General features: G+C 43.6%; 1 pseudogene; it reads right to left on the bottom strand.

The window, feature by feature from the left end:
• Window positions 1–3175: 3175 nt before the first annotated feature.
• Window positions 3176–4756, bottom strand: LOC138075247 (mitochondrial inner membrane m-AAA protease component AFG3L1 pseudogene; annotated as a pseudogene).
• Window positions 4757–5650: the final 894 nt, after the last annotated feature.

The raw sequence follows: 5650 nt of genomic DNA, 5'->3' as shown, positions 1-5650 counted from the left end.
TTTGGCTCATTGTCCGTGTCTACATATGGACTGTACCTATTGATAAGACATCTTCTTTTTGAGTCATTAATCCAGGAATGTACTGGGTTGTTCTAGCAGTGAAGAAAAGGAAGTTGTTTTGAATCTATCCTAAGAAATATGGCAATTATTATTACATTTGAGCAAAATATTAAAACTGCAGTTATGTGTTGAAAAATATTTTCTTACATCTTAAGGAAGTTATTGTAGTTCCTGTAGTTCATCTTTCATGTAGAGTCATTTATTTACTTTCACACTCTTTCTGTGATGTAAGAAGGTTAAATGTGATCCTCATTTATAGGTAAAGAAAGTGATATATGAGTGACTTGTTGACAGCCACACTAAGAGAGGAAGACATTTCCACCAGACCAGGATGAGCAGAAGGAGAAAGAAAGGTAGAGGAAAAAAATGCCTTCTGACTATAAACTCTATTATTTGTGCATTACAAAAAAAAATAGTAGACTAATATTACTGCCATAATCTGAATTGTAAGTAAAAGGATTCTTCAGAGAGACTGAACAGATATTTATTATCATGAGGATGATAACTTTACATAAGATAACATGATTTCAGGTCTTTCCATGCAAGATTTTTCATTTTATATTTTCTCATACCTTCTCCCATCCTACCTTCATGCCATCTCATTACACCAAAACTTGTTTCAGTCTTCAAAACACAAATGGTTTCTCAATGAAATTCATCTGTTTGACTTTATTTGTATTCCTGTTATATTCTGTTTACTCCTTACTAATATAAGAGCTTCAAGTCATGGATCTCCATTCTCCTGGCCAGACATTATTGAGATTTTCAACACCAGAGTAGAAATAATTATGGTATACATATTTTTACCCAAATCTTCTAGAAATCTTGAACTATTGAAGAAAGTAACTAATATGATATCTTTAGTGATTCATTATATTTCCAATGAGTTCTAAATAGTGGAAAGGGTGTTTAGCATGGATGGAGACGTCAGTCAGTTCAGTCGCTCAGTCGTGTCCAACTCTTTGCGACCCCATGGACTGCAGCATGCCAGGCCTCCCTATCCATCACCAATTCCCAGAGCTTGCTCATGTTCATCAAGTTGGTGATGCCATCCAACCATCTCATCCTCTATCTTCCCCTTCTCCTGCCTTCAATATTTCCCAGCATCAGGGTCTTTTCCAGTGAGTCAGTTCTTCCTATCAGGTGGCCAAAGTATTGGAACTTCAGCTTCAGCGTTAGTCCTTCCAATGAATATTCAGGACTGATTTCCTTTAGGATTGACTGGTTGGATCTCCTTGCAGTCCAAGGGACTCTCAAGAATCTTCTCCAACAGTTCAAAAGCATCAATTCTTCAGCACTCAGCCTTCTTTATGGTCCAGCTCTCACATCCATACATAACTTCTGGAAAAAACATAGCTATGACTAGATGGACCTGTGTTGGCAAAGTAATGTCTCTGCTTTTTAATATGCTGTCTAGGTTGGTCATAGCTTTTCTTCCAAGGAGCAAGCATCTTTTAATCTCTTGGCTGCAGGATGGAGAGGTATATGTCACTTAACCTAACCCCTTCAGTTTAAAGATGAAGGAGTTAAAGTCTAGACTGGTTAAATTATCTAGTCAAGGCTATTCCATTTTTAACAGAATTTCTTTAATGAATGTGTATCATTTTAAAAGATGTAATTGACATATATGTATTCAGTTCAATTCAGTCGCTCAGTCATGTCCGACTCTTTGCAACCCCGTGAATCGCAGCACACCAGGCCTCCCTGTCTATCACCAACTCCCAGAGTTCACCCAGACTCGCGTCCATCGAGTCAGTGATGCCATCCAGCCATCTCATCCTCTGTCATCCCCTTCTTCTCCTGCCCCCAATCACTCCCAGCATCAAAGTCTTTTCCAGTGAGTCAACTCTTTGCATGAGGTGGCCAAAGTACTGGAGTTTCAGCTTTAGCATCATTCCTTCCAAAGAAATCCCAGGGCTGATCTCCTTCAGAATGGACTGGTTGGATCTCCTTGCAGTTATGTATTAGATGTACACATATTTTTAAGGTGTACCATATGTTGATTTCATACATGTATATACTACAATATGATTATCACCATAGCTTAAGCTACTATCTTTATTATGTCGCATAATGGTGAGATTTCTGATCTAGTCTTTAGAAATGTTGAAGTTTATGATACAGTGTTGTTAACTATAATCACAATGCTGTACCTTAGATCTCCAGAACTTATTCATCTTCCACCTACAAGTTTATAACCTTTGACCAACATCTCCCCAGTTTCCCTAATCATAGCCCCTGGCAACCACCATTCTATTCTCTGTTTCTACAAGCTCAGTTTTTTTGTTTTTTGTTTTATAGTCTGCATATAAGTGATATTATACAGTATTTTTGTCTTTCTCTCTGACTTATCTTACTTAATGTAATGCCCTCAAGGTCATTTTTTTTCCATTCTACTAAGCAGAATCTTCAAAATGCCATGATTGTTTTTTCTTAAGCTAAGTTACATTTTTGAAGAAAGTTTTTTACAAGTTTCTAAAGTAAGCATGTTAAAAATATGAGGTCTATCTTGTCTTTTTAGTAGTGCTATTGAGTTCAGAATAGCAGTATGATGCTCATGATTATAGCTTCAGTTTCCTGGTCTGAGTATCTCCAGGTCCACTTATACATATTAAAATCATGGACTTGCTGGAACTTGACATGTGATTCTCAGTGTGCAAGGGTGAGTTCTTCATCACTAGTGGGGAAGAAAGGACAAGACAATGCCTACTGAAAGTGCCATTAATTTTCTGCACAAAAGACAGCATATGTAGACTGAATCTCATGGAGGAAAGAAACTGCACTGTCTCTGTTTCATACTTACATGCTGCTACTGCTACTGCTGCTAAGTCGCTTCAGTCGTGTCCGACTCTGTGAGACCCCATAGACAGCAGCCCACCAGGCTCACCCATCCCTGGGATTCGCCAGTCAAGAACGCTGGAGTGGGTTGCCATTTCCTTCTCCAATGTGTGAAAGTGAAAAGTGAAAGTGAAGTCGCTCAGTCGTGTCCGACTCTTAGCGACCCCATGGACTGCAGCCCACCAGACTCCTCCATCCGTGGGATTTTCCAGGCAAGAGTACTGGAGTGGGGTGCAATTGCTTCGGGTTACACGTGGTTTAATTTGCTTTCTGGGGGTCACGGAGGCTGCTCTCCAGGCGGAGGCGCTAGGCTGGGCTCTCCTGCAGCAGGCCCCCCACACCAGCCCTGCAGACCCTCGGGAAGGGCCGTGTCCTCCTCCAGGCCGCACGTGCCCTCCACGAGCTCCTCGTAGGTGATCTTCTCGGCGAATGGCCGTGGCCAGAGCAGCTCCACAATGTCGGCCAGCTCCAGCACCTCTTTCTTCAGCAGCCGCCTTTCCACCTTGTCCACCTGGTCGTGGCAGCGCGTGAGCAGGTCCAGGGTGCGTGCATGCGCAGAGCCAATGAGCCGCCGCACCTCCTCGTCTATGAGCTGGGCTGTGGCCTTGCTGAACGGCTTGTCCACCAGCGCCTCACCTGGCCCAGCTTCTCGCTCATCCCGAACTGCACGATCTGGGCATAGGCGCTCTGGGTGACCTTCATCAGGTCGTCCTGGGCCCCCATGGTGACCCGGCCGAAAAACAGCTGCTCAGCCACGTGGCTGCCCAGCATGGTGCACATGCGGTCAAAGAGCTGCTCCCGTGTGTACAGGTACTGCTCCCTGGGCAGGCACTGGGCACAGCCAAGCCCCTTGCCCCAGGGGACAATGGACAGCTTGAGCAGGGGGTCTGCCTGTTCCAGAAACCCGCCCACCACCGCATGGCCAGCCTCATGGTAGGCCACCGTCATCTCCTCGCCGGGCTGCAGGACCTGTCTTCTTCTCAAGGCCTCCAATGACCCTCTCGATGGCCTGCTCGAGGTGCTTTCCCCGACAGAGGGGTTTGGGTGGCGGGCGGCGATCAGTGCGGCTTCGTTGCAAACATTAGAAATATCAGCACCTGTGAAGCCTGGAGTGAGGGCCGCAGGCTTCCTCGCCAGGGCATCCTTTCTGAGGCTCTCGTCCAACTTGAGTGGACGCAGGTGGACCCTGAGGATAGACGACCTGCCTTGGATGTCTGCGGGGGCAAATGTAAATTTGACGGTCGAAGCAGCCCAGCCGCATCAGGGCTGGGTCAAGGACTTTGGGGCGGTTGGTGCCGGCCAGCACGACGATGTTCGGGGTAGAGTTGAATCCGTCCATCTCCAGGAGCAGCTGGTTCAGGGTGTTCTCCTGCTCACTCTGGCTTCCAAAGTGCCTGTGGCCACGCTTTTGGCCAGTTGCATCAATCTCATCAACAAACAAGATACAGGGAGCATTTTTCTGGGCCATTGCAAACATGTCACGAACCCGAGCTGGGCCAACACCAACAAACATCTCCAGGAACTCAGACCCATTCATGGTGATGAAGGGCACACGAGCCTTCCCCGTGGTTGCCTTGGCGAGAAGCGTCTTGCCAGTACTAGGAGAACCTGTGAGCAGGGCTCCCCTCAGAATTTTGGCCCCAAGGTCCTGGTACTGTTTGGGGTTCTTCAGGAAATTCACAAACTCCATGATCTCCAGCTTGGCTTCTTCGCAACCAGCCACTTCTGCAAACCGCACACCGATGTCATCCTTGATGATCTTGGCTATTGTCTCACCAATGCCGAAGAGGTCCCCTCCTCGCCCACCATGCCCAGCCCCCATCGGACCCCTCCTCATGGCATAGAAGATGCCAATCATACTTACTTACTTACTTACATGGATTATTATAAATGTTACTTTAACCTGATCCTTCCCCACCCCCACCTCCCAGCAAAGTATAAAGCATGAAGATAGAAGATTATCAAAAAAGTATTTTAGAACATATCTACCAAGACTGGGTCATGGGGTAAGGAATATAATCTATACAACTTGGAGAAGAACATCTCATGGCCTCGAATGAGACAGAAAATATTAGGAGTAGAAATGGAAAGTCTTGTCTCAGCATTGTCCCTTGCACAGAATATACTTCACTAATGTTATTTGAAGAAATTTATATCTCAAAACCATCTTGTAGTCTTAAATACCTCATAATACAATCTTTGACAGCTTGTATGAAAATGATGCATATTATAAGAGCTCTGCATGTCCAAAAAATTTTAGAATATGAAGATATTATAAATGTGAAGTTTCTACGTTGGATCAAAATACCTGAAGACATATGAATTTATCTCTACCAACTCCTAATAGCCATTGAGATGATAGCAAAACATAAAAATAGGAATGAGTCAGTAATCATACAAGACAACCTGATAGAAAAAATACTATCATCATATTTGATGAACTTATGGAAGATACAATGTAGATGAAATCTAATTGATAGTGAAAGTTAATAGTGCTGAAAACCGAGATACACATAGAATAAAAAGTTTATTTTACCACATAATTCAAGACTCCAAACCATAAAGGAATATCACCTCTATCAAAAGAATAATTTTAAAGGTTACTGTGAGAAAGAAGCTATCAAATTCTTGGACATTAGAAATATTAGTATCATAATTTATAAACAAAAAACACTAGGGGCTAAATTGTTTATTAGTTTTGCAAAATAAAGGTTATTTGGAATATCAGTAGGGATATTCCCAAAATACAGGA

The sequence above is a fragment of the Capricornis sumatraensis genome, chromosome 1 (genome assembly GCF_032405125.1).
Source record: "Capricornis sumatraensis isolate serow.1 chromosome 1, serow.2, whole genome shotgun sequence".
Lineage (NCBI taxonomy): Eukaryota > Metazoa > Chordata > Mammalia > Artiodactyla > Bovidae > Capricornis > Capricornis sumatraensis.
Note: the sequence above shows the minus strand (reverse complement) of the source record. Positions and strands in the feature narration are given on the sequence as shown.